Here is a 26,323-nt window from a genome sequence, read left to right on the forward strand (position 1 = left end):
CCCAAAGATACTTTCCCAAGTCTGTATGTCTAGCTATCCTAGACCCTCAGAGTTTTCTCTCTGTATATATCTCCACTCTAAACCCCATACAGATTGCCTTTATCTTCATATTAGTTACTGAGACTTAGGAGGGCTTCTAGCTCTTTCTGTTGTCCATATTCCATATTGTAGCCCAGGTGACATTGTAATATATGCATGTAATTCTCAATATTCTCTGTAGTATGTCTTAGAAAAAATTACCCTACGGTAAGAAGAATTGACAAGTACTTATCTAATACTGAGAAGGGAAATATAAATAAGTACCTGAGATCTCTTGGTTACAAAGTTTTCATCCACTAATCAATTTGGTAGATTAAACAATTAATAACCTTGCATAGAGGTTACCTTATTTAGTATATAGTTAGTTTATTAATGGTGAGGTCATTGCTAACAGAGTGTAATGCACATCTGGGCAAAACTTGGTGCCAAATATTTTCTTAGTAAGGCATATTACATTTAGAAACATCAGACAGCATTCCAACCCTACAGTGGAGTACCATTTGAAATAGGACATTTAACAAAATTAAAAAGCACAGATGTTTGAAAATATGGCACTGATGAGATCAGGAAACACTGAATCCTGAGCACTGAAAAATATCACCTTGCCCCATATCAGCTGGGTATGGATACATCAAGGTGCCCACAAAAAATGCCACAGGAATTGATTTGGGTGTTAGGAATAAATACTTTGCAAATAACCATAGAATCTTCAAATACAAAGGAATATGTTGGTACTGATTAAAATCAGTAATGATTTCTCATTTTCCTCAGTAAATTGTAGAAATCTAACTCCTTCCCACATCTCCAAGATTCTGCATAATACCTCTCCAATCTAAATGTCTGTCTTGCTCTAGACATTGCCTCTTGCATATGGTGCCTTAACCACATGGACTTTTTAACTACTTTGTGGGTATGTCAGGTATCGCATACTTATTTGTTTTTTCCATTTTAACCTCCATAATGAAATTTTAGTCTCTGTCTTCTGGGAATCAACTAAAAAAATCTCATTCTAGGAGCAGACACCAAAGTGTTCTCTTTCTCTGTTGCTATGGTTTGTGTCTGAAATGTGTTCAACAGACTCTTGGGACTGAACATTTAATCTTCGACCAGCGTGTTTTGAGAGGTTGTGAAGACTGCTGGAAGTGGGACTTTGAAGGAAGAAGTGAGTAATTGGACTGGGAAGTACTTAAGCTCTCTAGCGTGTCCTCTACTCTGATTCAGTCTCTCCCTGTTTCGTGACCCACAGAGGTGTATTCATGCAATCTTTTTCTCCTGGTGACATAACCATAAACCATGATGTCCTTCTTGCCATGATGTGCTATATGCTCTCAAACCATGATTCCAAACAAGTCCCTTTTCCCTTAAGTTGCTTCTTTTTAGTATGATTATTTATATATTATCTAATACATTTTAATTGAAATAGAATTACATCACTTTCTCCCTTTCAAGCCCTTCCTGATACACTCCCATGGGCCCCCCACATCCCTCCCTCTTTCAAGTTGATAGACTATTTTTATCTGACTTTTATTACAAACACATCCGTATTACAAATATTTGGAAATAAAGTATGCTGAGTCCATTTTTATTGGTAGTGTGTATATGGTTTCCAGTGCACTCTGCATTGGACAACCAATAAGAGGCCTCATCCCTGTGAGAGACTAATTCTCCTTCCTCCCCTTTATGTAGCGAGAATGCTGGTTTTCCTCAAATCTAGGAAAAGACTCTTCATCAATAACTGAATCTGTCAGCTCCTTGAGATTGGGCATCCCAGCCTTTAGAACTCCAAGAGAAAAATACCTGCTGTGTCAACCTAGTCAGAAAGACAAACAAATAACCAAACATAAATCAACCAGCTTTCCCTCAAAGTACTTTATTTCAGAGATGATTCCTTATGAATGCCCCCACACACCAAAACAGGGCCCTCCTGCTAACATCTCTCAGAACACTCTGTTTTCTATCACCAAATCTGATGAATATCCAGGAATATATTATTTTAAATACCTGTGACTGTCAGTGGATTTCAAGCTCTGTGCAGGGAGGGACCATCCCTTTGGATCACAAGTGTGTATTTGCCCTCTCCTTTGTGCCTGGCAGCTGCAGCCTCTGAAGGAATATTAACTCCTCAATGGCATGAATGAATGAATGTTTTAAAGGATTAATTACTTTTTAACAACATAAATACTTCTCACAATAGACAATTAATGCCTGAAAAAGCTCACTTAAGAGAAACCATTCATCAATCCTTTGCACAGCCTAGGTAGATAAACTGGTGACAATCATCTGCAAAATGCAGTGTGACAGAAATACTGTGGGCTTCAGGCTTCTGCCACATAGGTGTCAGCTTGAATTGACCATTTACCATAACTAACAAATATTGTCCCTGCTAGTAGCTGAAGTTTTTTCTGAGAGGATATGATAGAATTCACCTGATTTCACATCCAAAAGTTTTATAGCATTGCATGTAAACTCGGTCATGGAACACATTGCTAGATGCTAAAGCAGACAATGACAAGGATGCATAATACAATAATACCATATTGCAACCCTCTGGGAAAGAATGATATTCCTACATATTGGAGGCATCACACAGAAGCATGCCGGAAGATGTGGAGGATGTCTCTTTTTGTAATCACAGAAACTGTTCAAACTGCAAATTGTTTCTTAATTTGTTATCTTCATCAATCAGGATAATTTTCCCCTTTCAGTGACAATTCCAGTGGGCTAGGGAGAATACAGTGCAATGCCTATGCAGGTTTATGTCCTTATAAACACCTTTTAGATACACAAGTTTTCTCTCGAAAGCAGCTATTATGTAGGTGCTCCACTGTGCATTGAATGAATGGGAGACCTGGTCTCTGGCCTCATGCACTTAGTATCTAGTGTCCTGTAGTGTGAGATGATTATACATGATTACACATAATTACGCATAATTTTCTAATTGCAAATTGTGATATGCACTAGAAAGTAAGGTAAAAGTGCTAAGAGGGCATTCAGTGAGGGTTGGACAGGGAAAAGCAAATACATTTCTGTTTGGAGCTGTATTTGTAAGTATCACCAGAGTAGGGTTTAATTTAAAGCCATTGGAGAGTGTTGATTCTGAATATGCACACTTAGAATGGAAGAAGCAAAACAAAAATTTATCATATATATACTCCAGAGAATTGTTGCTAGGCATATACAACTTGTTATAGTAGTCAACATTGTCTTGTTCTAAATTCCCTGAACGTATACAACACAATTAGAAGGAAGAAGAAACCAGCTTTCCCATTTCAATAAAACTGCCATTCATCACATCCTTATTTCTTTAGAAATATCTTTGTCAAAAAGTAACAATTAGTGTGCATTTTTAATGTCTGCAGGGAGCCAGGAGTGTTTGTTCCACTGGGCTTTGAGATTTTAAGATAGTGTTAAGTGTTGTACACACTGAAATTTTTGCATTTGGTCAGCATGTCTGGACTTTATAGTGCCTATGTCCTTTACTTTGGGGACATCTGCCATAAAGACCACAGTTGAAAAGGGAACACAAATGGCTTCTTAAAGCATGAATGAATTTCTATCAGTAAAATCTGGAACAGTTTGACTGTCAAAATAATAATTGAAGGGAACTTTAGAGAGTAAACAAATATCCAGGAATACCTCATTGTAAAAATATACAAATCAAGAGGATACAAGGAAATCTGTCTGTTATAGCAGGATGCCATTTTGACACATGGGTAGGATATAGGTAGGAAACCATTGATTACCATTTTGCTAATAATTTAGGCAAAAGTAGTGGGTACAGTCCATCAGAAGCAGAATACTAATATTGTGTCAAAGTATTTCCTGCTAATATTCATAAAAATAAATAGCAGTTGAAATTTAATAATACTCATCTTGAATGAAACTATTAACATGAACATCATTATTTAAAAGCCAAAATAGTATCCTTTGGTTTCTCATACACTGGGAAAAGTACAATTATGTACTAAACTGGAGACCAACTAAAAAAATGTTCTGGATAACAGGAGAAAGCATCAACAAAACTAACCAATCACAATGAAAGATCCATGAAATCAAATATAACATGTGTTATTGGATTGGTCTAGACCAGAAAAATATTATTGTTTAATAAACACTATTGCAATTTGAAAAAGATTTAAAGATTAGATAATGAAGTGAAATTTCTTGCTTTTTTGTTTTGGGTGGCTTTGGAACCAAGTCTATAAACTTGGATTCTACTTCTGAGCTACATCCCTAAACCCAAAACCATCCTCAGTTTTGTCTATTATTTTGTGATGTGAGAGTGACCTTGTCCCCACCATATCTTGATCCACCCACCTCTGATTTTCCTTGTTTCATTGGCTGCATCTCCAAATGTGGTCACTCTAGCCTAGTTCCACACTGGGGCTGTGTGGCACAGCCTCTGTAGCCACTGTATGTGGTCCCACAAACAATGGTCCTAGTAAATGTTGCTTATTGTGGCTGCCATGCCTTTAGACCTGAACTCCCCAGCCATTTCACGCTGTCTGCAGCCATTCTGTTGCAAACGGTGGATCAGATATTAGATCAGGGACTTGACTGTTTGGTTTTTTTTTTTGGTTTTTTTTTTCTTTTTAGGAAATTCTGCCTCTGCTCCTAGTGGTCTAACTTTGTCTGTGGTCTCTAGAGAGTTTCCAAAGACACCCAGCTCTCCAGTCAGTCTTGTGGCATGGTAGGCTAAAAACTCATAACAAAATACAATCAACATATTGAATCCAGATGCCCAGTTGTGTTCTCAAAACCACAAACTATCCTATAGTAATGTCATATACCGAGAAAAACAACCCACACATGCACACACACCCAAAACCTTTTAAAAGAACAAAATATAAGCATGCTCAGCGAGTTCCAGCATTCAAATAGGAAATAAACAACTGAATACAAAAATGGACAGGAAAAAATGAAGTTCGAAAGCCAAAAGCAAATGGCTGATTGAAACAATGAGAACAATCCAGAATATTAAAATAAAATTCATTATAAAAATAGAAATACTAACAAAACCCAAACACAACTGAATCAGAGAATTATAAACTCACTAATTCCTAAAAAGGACTCTTTGGCTTTATCATAGAGAGGGCAGAATATCAGGGTGTAGAGACATGGAGAAACTAGACATAACCCAATAAAAGAAAATGACAAACACAATAACAGAATATGACAGAACTTTGGTCATCATCAAAGTACTAAAACTGTGAATGATGGACATACAATGAGGAGAATTCCAGGAGAAAGGTAAAGTTAATACCCCACATAAAGAAGAAAACTCCCAAAATCTAGAGAAAGAGAAATACTCTGGAGAAAGAAGTCACAGCACAATAAATAGGCACTGAAAATAAACTTATAATTAAAACAGTGAAGATAATGACTAAAGAAGAGTACCAAAATTGGCCAAATCTCATAGAAAGGCAGATCCATTAGAACAAGATCTGACTGTTAAATAGAAATGAGATTTTTTTTTAATTCTAAAAGATTATAACTACCAATCCAGACTATTACACTGAGCAAAACTACCCATAAAATTAAAGGAGAAATAAAAATTTCCCCTATAAAAACATGCTAAAGGAATGTATGACCACTAAGCTTATTCTACATGGAGTAGCGGAAGGAATATTTAGGACTGAAGAGAAGGTTAAACAAACCAAAGATCCACAGGGAAAAGCAAACAATACCAGAATAGTTGAAAGAGGTATGTGAAATCATCATAAAACCACAAAAGAAAAACCACAAGAGTAAGTACTTATTTTTCAATTATATCTCTGAATATACATGGTCTCAACTCACCAGGAAGAAGACACAGATTAGCTGACTGAGTTAGCAAACAAGATCCATATTTTTTTTCTGCTTTGAAGAAAAATACTAAGGTAAATGTGAACAACTTATAATAAGTACTAAAATAAAAGAAAGCCTAAAAAGATCTTAATTCAGCATCAAAACTGTGTTATAAAATAATGTAAGTAGAACCCTATCATAACATCACTTTCAATATTCTAAATTCAATTATACTAGATAAAAAATCCTGAGAAGCCTTGAATTTGAAACCAGGAAAGTATATTTGATTCTTTAGTTCCATCCATGTGATTGGGACTTATGGTGATATATTGTTTATGATCTAATAAAGCCACTGAAGATCAGAATGCAAAGACAGCCACACTAGTCAACCATAGAGGACAGGCAGTGGTGACACACACCTTTAATCCCAGGACTTAAGAGACAGAGGCAGATGGATCTCTGTGAGTTCAAGGCCACCCAGGGCTACATGAGAGTGAATCCGTCTAAAAGAGAAACAGAGCCACACCTTTAACCCCAGCACTAGAGAGGTATGTAAGTTAGGAGCTGGGTCTGGTGTTCTGGCAATTAATCTCCAGCCATGGTGAGGACAGTATCTCCCCAGCTGAGGCAGAGGTAAGAGCTAGTGGATGGCCATGTTGCTTCTCTGGCCTTCAGCTTGAACCCCAATATCTGTCTCTGGGCTTATATTATTTGTGTTATATAGAGTCAATGACATGGTGATTCTAAGTTTCTGATACTGTACCTCCCAAATAACAAATGATGAGATAATGTTGCTAATTTGAAATGTGTGCTAACCCTAACCAATTTTTATTAAAAGTTGTGTGTTTTTGTTTCCGTGTGTTAACAAGAACATTTATTTGTGTGTGTGTGTCAGATATCTTATGGCCAATCTAACAGACTTCTACCCTCCAGCTAAGGGAATCCTGGTTTTGTACAGGGTAGAGCTTCCTTGATTGTAATGGGTGTGTAGAACTCATACCAGCTCCACAGTGAGTCAAAATCATTCTAAACAAATAATGGAAATCTCTTACCTCTCTGCCAATGGTCCCTTTAAAGCACAGGATTAAATTTAGCCTAGGATAATGGTAATACAGGGTGGTTTTGAGAAAGATTTTGTTTCAGATGAAAAGATGGAAATTCATGAGAGCTTTCATTCTTTTCACATTTTCTATGACCTACCAAGCATATATTGTGGTTGTTTGGTGATAGAGCTGAGGTAGTTACCATTGATCATGAGCTTTTATGTGTTAAGTAGAAAAGTCAACACACCCGGGGTGTGACAGAAAAACAAAGTATTCTGCATTATCACAGCTGAGCAGATGGCTCATGGACAAAGAGCCTTTACTGTTCTCAGAGAGGATCTGGGTTCAGTTCCTTGTACTCACACAGTGGTTACAACTATCTGTGACTCCTATTTCAGGGGATTTAATGTCATCTTCTGTCCTCTGCATGGACCAAGCATACATATGATGCAGGCAAGATATTCACATAAACCTTAAAATTTTAAATTAAATAAAAAATTCTTCATTATTTTATAATGATGAACTAGATCTAATCTGCAATCTCCACTTCCAACAGTCCAATTACATGGTATAATCAAATAATTATTTGTAGATAACAATGATTATTATAATTTTTGTAGCCAAAAGCATTGCTGACTCATTGATTGCTTTAAAACATTACAAGGATATCCAAGGATAACCTTGGATAGAGAAAATGTGAAATAATGATACACTGTTAAGAAAACAGGTCAACTTTTCTGATTGTTTAAAAAGTATATTGCAATTTTAAAGAATGAAGAAAACATTCAAGAAAAAATCCTATAAATAATAATGCTTACCATTTTAAGTGTATTTCTGTTTTACTGCACACACACACACACACACACACACACACACACACACTGCGTAGTTTGTTCAGGGCAATAATTACTAGATCAAAGTATCTGTTAAAGAGTATATTTTTGTGGTTTACAAAGGCACTTTGCATGAATTTTGCAAAGCATCAGCACAGCTTTAGAGTCCCTATTTTGTTTTGCCTCAACTTGGTATGCCAGACTTTGCTGACTCTTCAAGAAAGGCCTTGCCCCTCTGAGGAATAGTTGGGCACAGTTAAGTAGGGGATGTGGGGAGGGAGGGGGAAATAAAGTTGCTATGTAAAATGAAAAATAAAAATTTTTAAAAGAAAGAGTCCCTGTTTCTTTGAGTTTAAGATTAGCTCAACTTTTTAATCTGTGCTGATCTGAAAAATTAAATTTTAATTCCTTTTTTCCTTCTCTCTGAAGACAATCATTGTTTAACCCTTTTTAAGGGCTTAGTGGCTTTCATATCACACTTAATGATTATAACTCCAGTTTTGGGCAATGTTATGATTTGAATAATAAGTTTTCCCCATAGGTTAATTTATTTAAACCATTGGTCCCAGTTTTTGGTGGTTTTTTTGGGGGGGGAGGGGGGTGAAATATGTACCTTTGGGAAGTGGAACATTCTGGAGGAACTATATCCCAGGGGGTGGGCTTTAAGGGTTTATAGCTTTGTCTTACTTCCTAGTCTCTATATCTGCTTCCTATATAAGGACAAAATGTGATCTCTCTGCTTCTTGCTGATGCTCTTATGTCATGTTTTCCTTGCCATGATAGATACTATCCCTCCAGAATCATAAGTCAAAATAAAATCTTTCTTCCTAACACTGCTTTTTCTTTTGGTCATGATATAGTCTGGCCTGGTCACAACAACAAACAAGTAACTAATACATCCAGTGTATGTCAGAATGGAAAGAGAACCAGTCTATACCGGATTATAATTCTGGCTCACCTTCTTATTTCAAGGAGGTTGTTTAAGACATGGAATATTCTAAAGGGGGGGGGGGTTAAACATTACATTTGTTAGGGAAGATCATTAAGTTCAGGAAGTAACTCAAAAGTTTCAGGAACTTCCTGAAACTGACTAGATTCAGTGGGCTACTCTCTGTTCAAGAATGCATAAATGGTAAGAACTGCTGAGAGAACTCTCAGATAAGCAAGCATCCTGAAAGAGGAAGAGACTAAATGAGCTGCCTGGAGGAGGTAGAAACCTATCAAAATGCCTCTCAGGAAAAAGACCTGAGAGGTATTTTCCAATCTGACAACTTTTGCAGTAAGTACCATGTTTCCAGCTTTCCTGGTTCCTTTGTTTTCTTTTAATTTTTTATTTACTGCAGGGACCATAGGTATCTGGAGCTGGACACACAGGTTGTTCCAAGTCACCTAATTATATTACATTTTGTACTAGGTTGTTTTGTGTGCCAATTTGAAACAAGCTAGAATCATCAGAGGAAGGAGCCTCAGTTGATGAAATGCCTCCATGAGATCCAGCTGTAAGGCACATTCTCATTTAGTGATCAGTTTGGGAGGGCCCAACCCATGGTGGGTGGTGTCATCCCTGGGCTGCTGGTCTTGGGAGCTATAAGAAGGTGGGCTGAGCAAGCTATAGGAAGCAAGCCAGTAAGCAGCACTCCTCCATGCCTTTGTCTGCATCAGCTCCTGTCTCCTGAATGTTGCCCTGTTTGAGTTCTTGTCCTGACTTCTTCAGTGATGAACAGCAATGCTGGAGTGTAAGTCAAATAAACCCTTTATTTCCTCCCCAACTTGTCTTTTGGTTATAGCATTTTGTCAAAGCAATAGAAACCCTAACTAGGACACATTTATAACATATAAAAGCATGATATATAATATGATATATAAATTATATATAATTTATTATATATCACACGTAATATACACACATAATATACACATAAATACCTACATGTGATTATATATAAAACATCTACACATTATATGTGAATATATTATTATGCATAAAATACATTATATAACACATATGCACAATATATAATGCAAAATTAATACATAATATATGCAACATATCAATATGATTGTAAATACATACATACATATATATAAATATGTATAAGATCTTCACTAAAGAAGAAAATTTTTATGTATGAAGGTATCTGCCTGATCTGTCAAACATTAAGAGCATATTTCACATATAATAAACATATATATATATATATAATTTTAAAAATGGAAATGTGATAAAGAAACATTAAAAACTCTGAGGTAACTGGCACAGTGGGCATTTGTTTCATGCTTTTTTCTTTCTAATACATAGGTGTAATTTTTATATATAGAAATGTGTATAACTGCTTAATATGTGCCATAAGCAGCCTTCTATAGCATAATATATTTCATTATAATTTCACTGCCATGTCTTCTTAATATCATACTCTATAAATATACTATATTTCATATGACCATCTACTTATAATGGGACATTTTTGTTTTAAATAATCCCTATATTTCAAAAACCTTTTAAAATACTTTCTCAGTAACAAAATTTTCTAAATATCTATGCAGCATAATATTTTAGGTGAAGTGCAATTCTGAGATGTGCACATTTTTAACTTTTGTACAGAATGCTAACACCCCCCTTTCTTCTCCTGGGGAATACATCTCTTAATTTCTTTTATCTATCTCTATTATCTATTCTCTACTTCTTCACACATAATAATTGTATTTTTTTTATGAGTCTCTTGATGCTTGTCAATAATCCCACACTTTCCATACTAAGAGTTGTGATGGGAGTTGGGGCCATCTAGTACAGGACTTAAGAATCTTGTTTTCCAAGAGTCTCCAAATGGTTTCTCCTTTATGATACAGATATAGAAGAGGATACATATATAAAATGACGTTTATTCTTTGTATATAAGAAAGATATTATGGACTAATGACACAGCCTAATAATATAAATTCATTTTGACATCCCAAATAGGATAGAACATTTAAACTTTGCCTGAAATTTAAGATGAAAATGATAGAAGTTACTACAGAATACAAGTAGAGGTAAGGAATTGTTAATTATTAAATCTTTATACATTTTTCCAATGTTTTACAGTTATAAGTTGGCATTGTTCCTAAAACAAATTTGTTACTCTTTACCATGAAATGATTGAAAACATTTCTATTGTAAAAACTAAGCATTAGTTTTATGAAATATCTGAGAAATTATAAAATGTATTAAATACTTTTCAAAAATGAAAGGAAAAGAAAACAGATCTGAGTGTAGGACTTTAAGTCACAAATCTTGACTACCTAATCTATACAAAGCAAATGTAGAGCACAGATTCCAATATGTTTGTACTGTTGATAAAAGGATTTTCAGAAACCTGATTAGTTTGTGTTACAGAATTTTATGCTGATTTATCATGCAAAAGCATAGCAATTGAGCTGTACTCAGAAGCATGATTCACCACTACAAAAAGAAAATGAAAATAATAAAAAAGGGCCAAATAACATCTACTAAAATCATTTGACTCTTGGTCTCAGGCAAAAGCTTTTAAAAGGCTAATGTCACATTTACTGCAAACGTATTACTGCAGGGGAAAAATATTGGATTTTTTAGGTTCACTGTTCATACATTCACCATCTAGTGATAAAAACCACAAACTAGATCATTCAAAGAAATTAGCAATTTTCTTAACTGCCCTTTAACAGTGGAAGATAGATCTGCTTACTGCTGTGCAATGAAGTAAGTTAGTTCATTCTTGTTTACTCACAAATATGACCAGCATCCTAAAAAGCCCCACTGTTAATGATTGCATATGAAGGCATTTTTATCAGCTATCTCGCAGTAATGTTGGGAACTAAAGAGATTTATCAACAGACCACTTGTTCTCTTTATCACATTACACAACCTATTACATGTTCTTTTTTCATCAAAGAAAAAATATGAGGCTTTTATTTCTTAGCCCCAAAGTGATTTTTGAGTATCTGTGTTTGAATATTTCTGCTTCTATTTAATAAGATGGGGGGGGACCTTTCATAAGACATGGTCATCCTTAAAGGGATGTTTTAGGTGCATTAACTCAATTTACCACTGCTGCAATACAACAGGAAGGGTCTATGGTGTGGAAATTAGATGCTCAGTTGCATGCTCAATTTTGAAGCAATGTGTTTTAAACCTGGGGTACTGACTTTTACTTGACAATGGAAATTGTCTTGTAGTTCACTATAGTTCTGTAACTCTGTTGTCCCTTCAGTCCTACACAGCTTCTGCTTATTCAAACAGCAGGGAACTGTGTGGCCTGGTAGTGTGCCTTAACTCTATGATTGGTACTCAGTAATATGCCCATCGCTTCTCTGCTTAGGCCCTGCAGGCAGGCCATTTCTTAACTTCCTCTCCCAGGCAGTGTCTGTCCACACCATCCATAATCCATATATGTGCATTGCTAGAAACCAGATATCTTACCTGGTACTTGAAAAAAGGAGTTTTTTTGCCTTTTCAACACTTTTGTAAGTGAAACTCAATCATAAAACTTAAATGTGGCCAGAAAGTGAATTCTAAGAAAATGATGAATTGCCCCAGGTAATCTCCAGAAAGTCAGTAAGACCTGTATTTAACAGGCATAAAATGTTCTATTATAAAGTGCTGAGTTAATTAAAATCAAACCTGCTTTGAGAAAGTAAGCCTATGCCTGATTATGATGCATAGGTAATATAATGGGAAGCAAATAGCAAATTCACCTGACTAGCATGCCTTCCTTTGGTTTCCCTACAAATAAACCAGGAGGATAATTTATGGAAAATGCTTCCCCTAAGCTTGACAGTGACATTGAGGATGTGACAGGTTAGCTGGTCATGCAGAGTTTGGCCTCCAGACTCAGTGTGATTTCCCACTGCTAGACAAAGACCCTTGTTCCTAATGTGTTCTCTCTACTGCAATTTTGGAATTCTGGGATCAGATCAGGATTAAATTTGTTAGAGACAAGCATTTTGGAATGATGGCCATTTTGGGGTGTGATTCTCATTTCCTACATTTGAGGACACTGGAGTAAATCTTACAGATAGGAACAGTGACGTATGCCCTCTTTGGCTTCTGAGCCTTGCCTGAGAAAGGAGACATCAGTGTCCCTGTCCTGAGTTCATGTGGACAGCAAACATTCCATGTGAAACTGGGAAATGCACATACTTTTGATTACAAAATGAGAATTCTCTTTCTAGAAGCATAAATTCAGAGAGAGAGAGAGAGAGAGAGAGAGAGAGAGAGAGAGAGAAAGATTTTTCTACATAAACAAAAAACCCCAACTATGTTTTCCAATATGTGCAGTAAAAGGCTCATTGCAGCAAAACAAAATTGATTTTAGGAGAACTTGAATATGTCGTCATCTGCTCTCTGCTTAATTTGTGAAACATCATCCAGTATTTGAACACTTTCCCTACAGATGAAAAATGCCCATGTACAGGAACAGTTGGATACCTCCTTGAGTCTGACTTTTGCTCCAGTCAAATTAATGAGAAGACAGCACAGTCTGTTCTTGTTCTCTTCACTATATTCTCATCTTCTACTCATGATGTCTTTACTAAAAAATATTCTGTAAAAGTTTGATTATTATTTGTTGCCTGTTGATTAGTTATTTGAGAATTTTTTGACAGTGAGTTTTTAAGTTAATATTTTAGATTAAAATATAATTACATAATTTCCCCCAATTCCCTTTCCTTTCTCCAACTCCTCCCATGCCCCCAACCTCTGTTCCCAAAATTCTGGTCTTCTTCCCTAATTTATACATACATGCATATGCATAAGTATATAGATACAACCTGCTGAGTTCATTTGGTGCTGTGTATACATGACTTCAGGGCTGGCTACTTTGTCCTGGATAGCTAACTAAGGAGCTCCCCCCAGGGGGAGACTGCTTCTTCCAATACTGGCATCCCTTTCTTACCTGTAGTTCTTTATCTAGGAGTGGGGCCCCATGATTTTTCCGCTTTCCACCATAGCATGTCTATTGATGTTGTCCTTGTTCAGTTACTGTTTAGGTAGTCATGTTGTTAAGGTTTCATGGATGAAGCTTCCCTCTCACTTCTAGGAGATATCAACAGTTATCTAATTGGATTTAAGGTCCACTCAGCAAGTGCAAAGTACTGTCTAGTACCGGAAACCTAGCCACCTACCTGGGGCTGGTGAGGTCACTAACTGTTTTTTCAATGGAGTAGTCCTGACTTGCCCATGACTAGTATTTGCATTCTTAACTCTTTTGCTTAGTTTGTGTTTCTTTCTCGCAAATGACTGGTTTGTTAGCCTTCCAATGCCTTAATTTCACACCTATCTCTCCATTTTCTTCCTGTAATGTTTTGTTTTTCTTATCCCATCCGGTTAAACTTTGCAGTTGGTATTTTAATATTAACGTCACTTACATAAATCCCAATTCCTTGCCATAAAAAAGCAAAAGTTAAATTTGTAGAACTAACTTGGTACCAGTGAACCTTTGTGGGGTCCATCTTCTTTCCCTTTGATGAGTAAGATTAGTATGCAACATAATAACAAAGAACAAGTGGAGTTTGTTGACATCAGGAAACTTTTCCCATCTTGGGACTACAACAATTAAAATTGAGGCCTGAGCTTCCTTCTAGGCACAAACAAAGGAACATGATTTAGATATTGTTCTAAATAACAAAGGAACCAAGCTCAGGATACAGACAATGATCTGTGTAGTAGAACAGGCAGAGAGACAAGCCTTGGGACTTTGAATCCTGGAAGCACTGGGCCACCTGCCTGTCTTACGCTTCCTTATTGCTTAAATCACTTTAAAGTTATCTTTTATTGTGATTTGTAGCCAAGAGACCCCAAAAGATGTGATTTCCTTCCCATTATTCATAGTTAGAACAGTAAAAGTGCTCATATTGTTAAAAATGATCTATAATGGTAGATTTTACTTCTCTGTAGTCAGTCTTTAAATGTTAGTCAAAGAAACAGAAGGGAGTATATTATTATTGGTCTCTGTCTCTAAACTTTACATTGAAATTATATAGATATTAGTCTCTGGCTATCTTTATAGCAATAGACAAGACAGAATTCATGTTTTGATAGAGACAAGTAAGTCCTAGGTCCTATTTTCATGAAGGAAAAATGTAGGACAACAATGAACAATAAATCCATCCATCAGTATGACAGTTGATTTGCAAATGAGGAACAAGTATCAGATCCCAAACAGCTACCCCCAAGCCAATGAGGAACTTTCACCTGCAATATGGTACCAAAGCAATTTAGAGGACACACTGTTATGACATGAATCTTTTAGTACACTACAAATCTGGAGTTTTGTTAAATCTAGCTGTTTCTCTTAAATACTTCTTCCTTTTCTTCTTCATTCTCCTCCTCTTCTTTTAAATTTTTAAGCCAAGAGTATCCAAGACAAATTCTTAAAATAAACAATTCCTCTTGGCCGTTTGAGAACTGAAGAGACTCTAGCCTACCAAGACCTAGCAAAATGTGTCTGGTAACCATTACTTTCTCGATGATTCCTTCTGCCTTGCTAATACCCAGGATATTGCATTCCTTAAGCTAGCCACCCAGGTCTATTCTCTGATTAGTCCAATGCCCTCCTCCCGAGGCTTACTACAAAGGTCCAGTAATCAAAGTATTGAAGTGCAGCAATAAAAACTCCCCTTTGGCTTGCCTAATTAAAATGCCCAATTAAAATGAAACACCTCATCCTAATATGGAGTTTCTCCTTTTACCTTTATAAACTGCCATTTTCCTATTGGTCTCTCTACTCTTCGATCCAGAGGCATTTCCCTGTCCCTCTGGGATACATATCCCTCCTCCCTGGTTCTATTCCCATTATCTCTCATTCCCTATCTCCTGTCTTTTCCTTTTATTCCCTAGACTCTGTTCCTCTGGGGCAAATAAAAATCTCCGTTGTGCTGAGAACTTGGTCTTGGGGGATCCTGAGCTGATACTTTTCCTTCCAAGGACTAGAATAGCCTTCAAATGAACACACAGTTCAATAGTTTTTTTCTGAAACATTTTATTTCTTCATACTATGTCAAATATATAAAGGCTGAACAGAAGACTAAACATTAACTTTCATAAATATTCCATCAGTATAGTATATTTTCCTTCCCATTGCTTGATGCCAAACAAATAGCTTCAAAGTAAAATGCTAATTAATTCAGAATCAGCATCAGACTGTCACTTTGGATATAGCTATGCAATATACCTTCTGAGACATTAAGTGCACAAACACATATTTAAAGTTATCTTGACTTAATTGATTAGGAGTTTAAACTCAAATACTAGCATTTCAATACTAAACTCCCACGGAATTTTATAATTCATGTCAAACTTATTTGTGTTGTTATATATTATGGTACAGACCAAATATACATTATACACTAACCTGTAAAGGACTCCTGTGGGCAGAAAGCTAATGTCCTGAATCTCATAGCAAGTCTACATCCCATTATTCACCGATTGCCATTTGTTTTATTTTAAAACAGATAAAAGTCATGGTAGTTAATTCATCTTTCTTTTGTCTCAGGTACCAGGTAATCATAATATTAACAATTTATATATTTTGGTACACCTTATTTAATTTACATGGGCAGTTAGACATATCAGCATGTTGGAAGGCCTTCTTTTCATAATTTTGTCTTTGGGAACACTGCTGCATAAATCGTCTGCACTAGAGGTAGCCATGGGTGAAATGGCCTTTCTTATTAAATGTCACAAGATTTAATGTCACAGTATAATTGGGATGGAAGGATAATTGCACCAGGCTCAACATGCCTTTTTCTGCTAACACATTATTAATCCACAGGAGTGTTAAAATATGTTCAATAAAGACACCATTCACATGGAAATTGTTGGCACTTGCTAAAAATTACACTATTTCATTGCTCAGCCATGAGAATTTCACAGCAAGTGTGATTTTGAAATGAAATTATACTAGAAGTCCATACTGAAAAAATTCCACATTTGTTCTCAAACTATGTTTTTAAAGGATTGAAAGTGTTCTTATGCCTGAGGCACTAATGCATTCTAGTATTGTACCAGTAATGTCACAGTTCATGAAAGTAATACCAATTCTGATTTTTGTCTCAGTTTTGCTATTATTTCTCCTCTACACACACTCATACACCCCCCCACACACACACAGAGAAACATATACACAGAGAGAGAGACAGAGGGAGAGACAGAGAGAGACAGAGAGAGAGAGAGAGAGAGAGAGAGAGAGAGAGAGAGAGAGAGAGAGAGAGAGACTTCCTGGACATGCATGCTGTATTTACTAGCAGTAGGGGAAACAAATAACAAAGCAATATGAAGGTAACCTTAGAACATTTTAGAGAGTCTGATTTAACAATACCATTATTTCAAACTCACCAATAATTAATTAGTTAATACCTAGTAAACTCCATTAATGTGCCCATTGCCAATCATCTAATAACTCATACCCATACACTTTATGAAATCACAAACTCCTGGACCTACTGTAGGGCTCCTTCTCCATGTATATGCCTTCATGTGTAATGTGCCACTCTACACACCTTAGAGTACATGAGAACGTTCACTTTACAGGAGGTAGTGGAACAAGATTCTACACCTTTAAGACTCAAATGCATAGTTTACAATATTTTTCTAGCAATATTTGCCTACAAGGAGTTCTACCAACTATGCAATTGCCATTTCCATGCTCCCAGTTTGTTCTCCTTACAATAGAATTCAGTTCTTCAAATACTTGAAGTTTCCCCCAATCCCTTTTTACAGGATAAACCAAATCACAGCAGTGTTTTTAATCTTTCTTAATGAGTGAATTAGAAAACTTCTAACAGTTCTGATTTTGTTATGTCTCTCCCAAGACATAGTGATATACTTGATCTATTTGGAAAAGTAAACTAAAGTAGAAGAGATATCCCTTCAACCATCTGTTTATTTAGAAAAAAACCCTTATGTTTAATAGGATGCTACTTTCTTAGACAGCTTTCATAGCTTTTTAAGAACAAAATTTGGAATGGAGTACTTGAGGAAATTATGATGAAGGATTTTATAGGAATAGTATGTTTCATGGGCATTAAGGTGTTAGATGTCTATGCAAATTTTATAGTATAATTTGTTTGAATTTAATTTACTTATAACAATTGTAATTTTCAATTCAGCTAGGCACCTTCTCTATAGATTTCTTTCAATTAAGAATATTTGATCAGTCCAGAAGTCGACATGATTGAAAAAATTACAGCAAATGATCTGCCCTAACCTGTAACTGTAACTTCAGGAATGACAACTCAACATACCCAACTGTGGAGAAACACTAAAAGAGACAAATCCACAGTGCCAAAAATTTGTGCCATCTAATTACCCAAACGTGCTAGAACTGGGGGAAAGTCCCCAGGGTAAATTTGGTGGTTGGGAGCCACCCAAATCCACAAAATTTACCTAATAAATATATATGTGTCTGCCATCTCATTGCTTTTCTCATGGCTTTTAGGCATACAGAGAGGATCACGGATGGATAATTTGGTTTTATCTCTAAAATATACATTTTTGAGTTTTAAGATGTAAATTATAAGAATTGAGGATATTATATCTAACTATGGGTTTGAGGTTTACATAAGGTACAATGTCTAGTGGATTGCAGTGGGCAGTTGCTGTGGGTCAAATAACATAGTTTTTCCTATTTCTCTCAGCAACAGTAGAGTCTACCTTGAGTCTTGGCATCCTCTAACACTTTCCTTAATTAAAGGAATATGGCAGAAATATCAGCATCATCCAATGTTACTGGACCTTAAGATATTTGTTACTGTTATGCTGGGAATGTTCTATTTTGATTTCAGTCATCACTTCATGAGGACACCACATTCAAAACATTCAGAAGGCTCTGGGGGCTGACAGCATTACCCTAGTGTCCAGGAAACAGCCAATACCACTCCAGTCATGTGAGGAAATGTATTGGATACAAATGGCCAGTCAAACCTCAAGAGAACTGAAGTCCTGAACAACACTACATGGAGAGGTAGAGCCATTTAGCAACACATACACAGCCAATTCATAGACATATAAGGCATATCAGTAGTTTCATTTTCTGAAGCTATTGAGTTTGGGGTATTCATTAAAAAGCAGTAGGTCACAAAAGCATGATGAATGAATAGAGCAATTGCTGTTTCCCTTAGCGATAGGGGGAAGGGAAGTACATTGTTGCTCCTTTTTCTCATTTTAAGCTTTAGCGTCCTTATGCCCTGTACCTTCACTAAGTGCCAAAGTATCAGGGAGAAAAGTAAGGAGGAAAGAAGATGAAGGCATGTAGAATGGCAAGTGCTATCTATCCTTTGCGATCTTCACTCTACTGAGCCATCAACCTCTTGTCATACTGGTGAGTCACTGCATAAACATACACATCATGATAGAGCATAGGTCCTCTCTCTAGATCTAAAATAATATAAAAGCTATGAGGATGATGTAGCTCTCAAATGCTTTCTCACTCTCCCTGTGGCTGAATTTGCCAGATTTCATTATTTCTTCCCTGCCACTTTTCTACCTATCATTATTGTCATCATATACCGTGCACCAAACATGATTATTTGCCACATCTTCCTAACCTTCATAGGTTTTCTGTATCTTTCAGGTGGTATGTATTTTAACCTTTTAAAAATGTTTTATTTAAATTAGAAACAAGACTGCTTTACATGTCAATCCCAGTTCCCTCTCCTTCCCCTCCTCCCCTGCCCCCCACTAACATCCTAACTATCCAATACAATTTCTGCTTCCCAGGGAGAGTGAGGCCTTCCATGGGTGTCTTCAGAGTGTGTCATATCCTTTGGGATAGGGCCTGGGCCCTCCCATGAGTGTCTAGGCTGAGGGAGTATCCCTTTGTGAAATGGGCTCCCAAAGTCCATTCCTATGCTAGGGACAAATACTACAAGAGGCTCCATAGATTTCCGAGTCCTCCTCACTGACACACACAATTCGTGGGATCTGGATGAGTTCCATGCTGGTTTCCCAGCTATCAGTCTGGGGGCCAAAGGTTCCCACTTGTTCAGGTCATCTGTTTCTGTGGGTTTCACCAACCTGGTGTTGTTCACTTTGCTCATCACTCCTCCTTCTCTACAACTGGATTCCAGTTCAGTTCAGTGTTTAGCTGTGGGAATCTGCTTCTACTTCCTGGATGAAGGCTCTAGGATGCTATATAGGTTAGTTGTCAATCTCGTTATCAGGGGAGGGCATTTAAGGTAGCCTCTCAACTGTTGCTTAGATGGTTAGTTGGTATCATCCTTGTAGATCTCTGGACATTTCCCTAGTGCTTGACTTCACATTAAACTTATACTGGCTCCCTCTTTGATGGTATCTCTTATCTTGCTCTCCTCTATTCTTGCCCCTACACAACCTTCCTGCTCCCTTATGTCCACCTCATTCCTCTTATTCTACCCTTCTCATTCTCCAAGCTCCCTCTCCCCTCTCCTCATGCTCCCAAATTGCTCAGGAGATCTTGTCCATTTCCCCTTTATTGGATTAAGGTCTCTTTATTTCCAAGCACAACCGGGTGAAACACAGGCTAGAGCTAGGTTAAGAACCCAGCCAGCGCGGCCAGAACAAAGACAGCCCGGTCCCCACGTGCAGTCCTTTAAGAAGCCCCCTTTACGTCATGCCGGCTTTCCTTCACCCCGCCCTTATGGGCGAGTCCCCAGGTCCACCTGGTACCTGCCCCAGGACTATTGGGCGGGGCTAGGGTTACTCCCTACACCCCTTCTCTGGGGGAACATGTATATCTCTTTTAGAATCCTACTTTTTGCATAGCTTCTCTGGTGGTGTGGATTATAGGATGGTAATCCTTTGCTCTATGTGTAAAATCCATATATGAGTGAGTTCATACCATGTTTCTCTTTTTGTGACTGGGTTACCTAGCTCAGAATGGTTTCTTCTAGTTCCATCCATTTGCCTGTGAATTTCAAGATTCCATTGATTTTTCTCACCGAGTAGTACTCCATTGTGTAAATGTGCCACATTTTCTGTATCCATTGGTTGCTTCCATGTTCTGGTTATTACAAATAATGCTGCTATGAACATAGTTGAACCGATGTCCTTGTTGTATGAATGTGCTTCTTTTGGGTATATGCCTAAGAGTGGAATTGCTGGATCTTGTGGTAGGGTGATTCCCATTTTCCTGAGGAATCGACATACTGATTTCCAAAGTGGCTATACAAGTTTGCACTCCCACCATCAGTGGAGGAGTGTTCCCCTTTCTTCAAATCCTCTCCATCATAAGTTATCATTGGTGTTTTTGACTTTAGCCATTCTGACAGGAGTAAGATGATATCTCAGAGTTGTTCTGATTTGCATTTCCCTGATGGCTAAGGATTTTGAGCACTTTCTTATGTGTCTTTCAGCCATTTTAGATTCCTCTGTTGAGAATTCTTTATTTAATTCTATACCTAAATTTTTAATTGGATTATTATGTGTTTTGGCAACTAGCTTCTTGAGTTCTTTGTAAATTTTGGAGATCAACCTTCTGTCAGATATGGGGTTGGTGAATAGCCTTTCCCAATCTGTGGGCTGTCATTTTGTCTTGGTGACTGTGTCCTTTGACTTACAGAAGCTTCTCAGTTTCAGGAGGTCCCATTTATTAATTGTTGATCTCAGTGTCTGTGCGACAGGTGTAATGTTCAGGAAACTGTCTCTTGTACCAATTCATTCAAGGGTACTTCCCACTTTCTCTTCTAAGAGATTCAGTGTGGCTGGATTTATGTTGAGGTCTTTGATCCATTTAGACTTAATTTTTTTTTTTGCATGGTGATAGACATGGATGTATTTGCAGTCTTCTACATGCCAGCATCCAGCTATGCGAGCACCATTTGTTGAAGATGCATTCTTTATTCCATTGTATATCTTTAGCTTCTTTGTCAAAAATCAGGTGTTCGTAGGTATGTGAGTTAGTATCAGGCTTTTCAATTCCATTCCATTGGTCTACCTGTCCATTTTGTTCCAGTACCAAGCTGTTTTCAGGACTATAGCTCTATAATAGAGCTTGATGTCAGGGATGGTGATGCCTCCAGAAGTTCCTTTATTGTACAGGGTTGTTTTGGCTATCCTGGGTCTTTTGTTTCTCCATATAAAGTTGAGTATTGTTCTTTCAAGGTCAGTGAATAATTGTGTTGTGATTTTGATGGGGATTGCATTGAATCTGTAGATTGCTTTTGGCACAATTGCTATTTTTACTATGTTGATCCTACTTATCCAAGAGGGTGGAAGATCTTTCCATTTTCTGCTATCTTCTTTAATTTCTTTCTTTAAAGACTCAAAGTTCTTGCTATCCAGGACCTTCACTTGTCTGGTTAGTGTTACCCTAAGATATTTTATGTTGTTTGTGGCTATTGTAAATGGTGATGTTTCTCTGATTACTTTCTCAGCCTTCTTATCGTCTGTATATAGTAGGGCTACTGATTCTTTTGAGGTAATCTTGTATCCTACCACTTTGCTGAATGTGTTTGCCAGTAGTAGGAGTTCCCTCATAGAGTTTTTTTGGGTCACTTATGTAAACTATCTGCAAACAGTGAAAGTTTGACTTCTTCCAATTTGTATCTCCTTTTGTTGTCTTATTGCTCTAGCAAGCACTTCAAGTATGATATTGATGAGATATGGAAAGAGTGGACAGCCTTGTCTTGTTCCTGATTTTAGAGGAATTGCCTTGAGTGTCTCTCCATTAAGTTTGATGTTGGCTATTGGCTTGCTGTATATTGCTTTTATTATGTTGAGGTATGTTCCTGTTATCCCTGATTTCTCCAAGACCTTTATCATGAAGGGGTGTTGGATTTTGTCAAAGGGTTTTTCGGCACCTAGTGAGATGATCAAGTGGTTTTTCCTTTTCAGTTTGTTTATGTGGTGGATTTCATTGATGGGTTTTCATATGTTGCACCAACCCTGTTTCCCGGGGATGAAGTCTACTTGATCATGGTAGATGATTTTTCTGATATGTTCTTGGATTCAGTTTGCCACTATTTTATTGAGTATTTTTACATCAATGTTCATGAGTGATATTGGTCTGTAGTTCTCTTTGTTAGTTGTGTCTTTGTGTGGTTTGTGTATCAAGGTAATTGTAGACTCATAAAAAGAATTTGGCAATGAACCTTCTGCTTTTATTGTGTGGAACAATATGAGGAGTATTGGTATTAACTCTTCATTGAATGTCTGGTAGAACTCAGCACTGAAGCCATCTGGCCCTGGGCATTTTTTTGGTTGGGAGACTTTTGGTGACTGCTTCTATTTCCTTAGGGGATATAGGCCTGTTTAATTTCTTATCTGTTCTTGATTCAATTTTGGTAAGTGATATCTGTTCAGAAAATTGTCCATTTCCTTTAAATTTTCCAATTTTGTGGAGTATAGGTTTTCAAAGTACGCCCTGAAGATTCTCTGGATTTCATCACTGTCCATTGTTATGTCCCCCTTTTCAATTCTGATTTGTTAATTTACATGTACTTTCTCTGCCTTTTGGTTAGTTTGGATAAAGGTTTGTTTATCTTGTTGATTTTCTTGAAGAACCAACTCTTTGTTACATTGATTCTTTGAGTTGTTTTCTTTGTTTCAACTTTATTGATTTCAGCCCTCAGTTTGATTATTTCATGGTATCTACTCCTAAGGGATGAATTTGCTTCCATTTGTTCTGGAGCTTTCAGCTGTGATGTCAACGCTCTGGTGTGACTAATCTCTAGTTTCTTCAAGTGAGCACTTAGAGCTATGAACTTTCCTCTTAGTACAGCTTCAAAGTGTCCCATAAGTTTGAGTATGTTGTGTCTTCATTTTCATTGAATTCTAGGAAGTCTTTAATTTCTTTCTTTATTTCTTCATTGACCCAGGAGTCCTGCAATTGCTCGTTGTTCTGTTTCCATGAGTTGATAGGTTTTCTGCATTTTGTGTTGTTCTTGAAATCTAACTTTAAAGCATGGTGGTATGATAAGATACCGGCGATTATTCTAATTTTTTTTTTGCACCTGTTGAAGTTTGCTATGTTGCCAACTATGTGGCTGAGTTTAGAGAAGGTTCCATGTGGTGCTGAAAAGAAGGTATATTCTTTTGTGTTTGGATGCAATGTTCTATAGATGTCTGTTAATCCAAATTGGGTCATAACTTCTGTCAGTTCCTTTGTCTCTTTGTTAAGATTCTGTCTGGCAGTCCTGTCCAGTAGTGAGAGTGGGATGTTGAGCTCTCCCACTATAACTGTGTGAGATCTTATTTGTCATTTGAGATTTAATACTGTTTCTTTTACAAACGTTGGTGCCTTTGTATTTGGGCCATAGATGTTTTGAATTGAGACTTCTTTCTGATGGATTTTTCGTGTGATGAATATGAAATGAAAGTTCTTCATCTCTTTTGATTGATTTTAGTTTGAAGTATAATTTTGGATACAAGTATAGCTACCCCAGTTTGTTTCTTGTGTTCATTTGATTGGAATATCTTATCCCAACCCTTTACTCTGAGATAATGTTTGTCTTTGAAGTTGAGGTGTCTTTCTTGTATGCAGCAGAAGGATGGATTCTGTCTTCGTATCCATTCTGTTAGCCTGTGACTTTTTATAGGAGAGTTAAGACCATTAATAGTGAGGAAAATAAAGGACCATTGAGTGCCTATTCTTGTTTGTTTTTTATTTGGAGCCTCTCTGTCTCTAATCTGAATCGTTGTTGCTATGTGAGAGTGGCACTAGAAGCAGTATTATTTTGATTTTGAGTAGACAAGAACATATAACTTTTCCACAGGGAAAACAAATGAAGATTACAGTAATCTACAAAACAAAATGGTTAGGTGATTCTATGAAAATTTTCTCACTGAGATGATAGTAGCAAAATATAAAATTGCACATTCAATAACTAATCATTCCCTTTGCTCGTGATATTTAGTTAAGCTTTGGATACTGTGAAATTTCCTGCTTCTAGTGGGGGGCAAATCCTTGTCATGTTCAGTGTGTACAATAGATCATTTTGACAAAGGAGGAACCAAGAAATTATCATAGCATACTTGGCACAACCACTATAAAGTTTCTCTGCCTCCTTTTCTCTAATGAAATTACAATCAATTTAGGGATATAGTACTAACTATGCATTGTCAACATGGAGAAAATGATTATCATGACTTAAAATAATTTAATACATAGCATGAAGACATTTGCTTCAGGAATTTTTCTCATACACATAGTAATTATTTCTTTTTGGAGAGGTTTTCCTTAGAAAATTTTCTGATTTTGTAGATTGATTGGGATAATTTAATTAAAAATAGAAAATTTAAGTCGGTCAACACTGTAGTAGCTTTGATTTGTGTGAATTTGAATTTTTGGAGGGCAGGGTCTTATACTGTAGCCTAGGTTGGTCTGGGAATTTTTAGGAAGACAAGACAGGGTTTGAGCTTGAGACAGCCTTCCTGCTTCAGCCACCATGCTTGGCTGAATTGTATTCTGTTGACATCCCTATTGCTTAGTTATAGGTGTATTGGTTACACAAGCCTACATGACAGTAATCAATTTTAATTTTAACTACAGCATAATCTCCCAGTGAATACTCTGTAAATTTCATGGGAAAGGAGACATGGTTCTGAGAGTCAGAACACCAAACATATATAAGGAAATGGCTTTACTGAGTAAACTTGAATAAGAATCCATGCCCACAGTTCTAATTGCTTGTCATTATCTTGGTATTGACATTTAGATGAACAGATTGCAAAGATTGCAAGTATAAAAGAAAGAGCTGCTGAAAAAGGATCCCCTCATTTTTACATTACTGCAGTAATGTTAAATTTACAAGGATCATCTGTGTTCTTTATTTTATATAGCTCTCTTCATATCTCCTTCATGGAGTCCAGGATTGTAAGGTTTTCCCTTCTTACTGCTGAGGAATGGAGACTCAATAACTTCTATGGCTTTCCAAATACTACTCCTTTCACTAGAAGATAATCTAAGGCATGGTTAATAGGAAAAAGCTAGCATTTTGTATCTTCTTCCAGCTATGTTTCTGACCTTTTTGGTGGTTGGGGGGGGGTTGTATCATCCTTAAGGTGTATCTAAATTGAAAACACATAAAGGATAAGTAGATGAGCAGAAGTGAGGAAAGACCACCCCCCAAAGGAAGACCAGGAAGTGAACATCTTCTCAATGCCAGCCAACAAATAACTGGAATTGGTTATCCTAATAGGAGGTATGCTTCATTAAACATTTCTTCACTAAAATCTGGATGCCATATTACTGAAAACTACATTTGTGTGTAACTCCTGTTTCTGGTCATGAGGTCTAAGGAAGGTCTCTAAATAAAATATGTAAAATAATGTTAGTTTATTTATTATGCCAGTCAGTGAGTAATGCTTTGGACCCACTCATAAATATAGTGCACCACAAATAGAATAAAGGAATATTTAAGGGGAGCTGTCTATCTTATTGGTAATGCTTTATAGATGCTGTTTTTTTAAACAACAGAATCATTAGGAGAGCCTTCCCTAGTAACAGTAATAGTTTGTTTTGATATAATCTCAAGATGTGTCAAGGTGGTCTATAATTCATGATTCTCCTGCTTCAGTCTCCTGAATGGTAGGGTATAGGTCTATATCAACATACTGTGATATTTTTCCAGCTCAGAATTTTTGTAAAGGTAATTGAAAGATTATGATGAATAAACAATTGTTAATAAGCA

At 36.7% G+C, this 26,323-nt stretch overlaps 1 protein-coding gene across 2 annotated transcripts in view; it reads right to left on the reverse strand.

The window, feature by feature from the left end:
* B3galt1 (beta-1,3-galactosyltransferase 1) overlaps positions 1–26,323 on the reverse strand; it is a 541,119-nt gene that overhangs the window by 239,365 nt on the left and 275,431 nt on the right. The gene's annotated exons all lie outside the window — the stretch shown is intronic.

The sequence above is a fragment of the Cricetulus griseus genome, chromosome 6, assembly GCF_003668045.3.
Source record: "Cricetulus griseus strain 17A/GY chromosome 6, alternate assembly CriGri-PICRH-1.0, whole genome shotgun sequence".
NCBI classification, from domain to species: domain Eukaryota; kingdom Metazoa; phylum Chordata; class Mammalia; order Rodentia; family Cricetidae; genus Cricetulus; species Cricetulus griseus.